This window comes from Condylura cristata, unplaced genomic scaffold, assembly GCF_000260355.1.
Source record: "Condylura cristata isolate star-nosed mole 26May11 unplaced genomic scaffold, ConCri1.0 scaffold00018, whole genome shotgun sequence".
In the NCBI taxonomy this organism is placed as follows: domain Eukaryota; kingdom Metazoa; phylum Chordata; class Mammalia; order Eulipotyphla; family Talpidae; genus Condylura; species Condylura cristata.
In genome coordinates, this window is record NW_004567119.1 from 34,135,640 (window position 1) to 34,136,283 (window position 644).

The 644-nt window shown below is 44.3% G+C and overlaps 1 long non-coding RNA gene across 2 annotated transcripts in view; it reads right to left on the reverse strand.

The window, feature by feature from the left end:
* The window catches only part of LOC105853795, a 16,460-nt gene that overhangs the window by 2,837 nt on the left and 12,979 nt on the right, over positions 1–644 (reverse strand). For both annotated transcript variants that reach the window (XR_001145569.1, XR_001145568.1), the window contains exon 5: positions 12–80. This is a non-coding gene — a long non-coding RNA (uncharacterized LOC105853795). The remainder of the gene's footprint in view (positions 1–11; positions 81–644) is intronic.

A 644-nucleotide genomic window follows, 5' to 3' on the forward strand; every position in this document is an offset into this window, starting at 1 on the left:
CTACCAGATACCTGAAGGAGTCACCCAGGTCGTCTGGTGTACCCTGGGTACCCTGAAGTCTTCCAGGCTTCAGCCGTATTCTGCAACAGAATAACATCAAAATTATTTACAGCTTCTTTCAACTATAAAAAACTTATCCTCCCATATTAATCAAACAGGAGAGACATAAAGGCAGAAATACCAGTTGGCGTAAATGTTCTCCTTCTCTGAATGCCCAAAAGACTTAAAGCAAATAAATGCTTTCAGCAAATGGCCAGGCAAGAACAAAGCCTTAAGAGTCTCAAAATGCCTTTGATTCTTCTAAGTCTTAACACAGCCATTAAGAAATGCTCTAGCAGTGCAGTTATTAACCTGTAAACTGTGGTGGGAGCGGGACAGCTCCAATACAGATGCATGATTTTAAAAATCTTTGCTTGCTTTCCTTCAAATGTTTGATGTGATCAGTCTAAAGGTCTACCATATTCCACACTTTTTAGTTGTGGTCACCTCCCTGGTGGTACAGCAGGTTAAGGCATAGCACTCATTACAAGCGAACCCCAGCCGCTTCAGTACAAGTTCCCTCCCTGGCCCTGGAGGTGACCCACATAGTGCAGCAGCCTCTCTAGTCTCACCCGCTGCTCCCTCAGCAGTGTACTTCGTCAAGA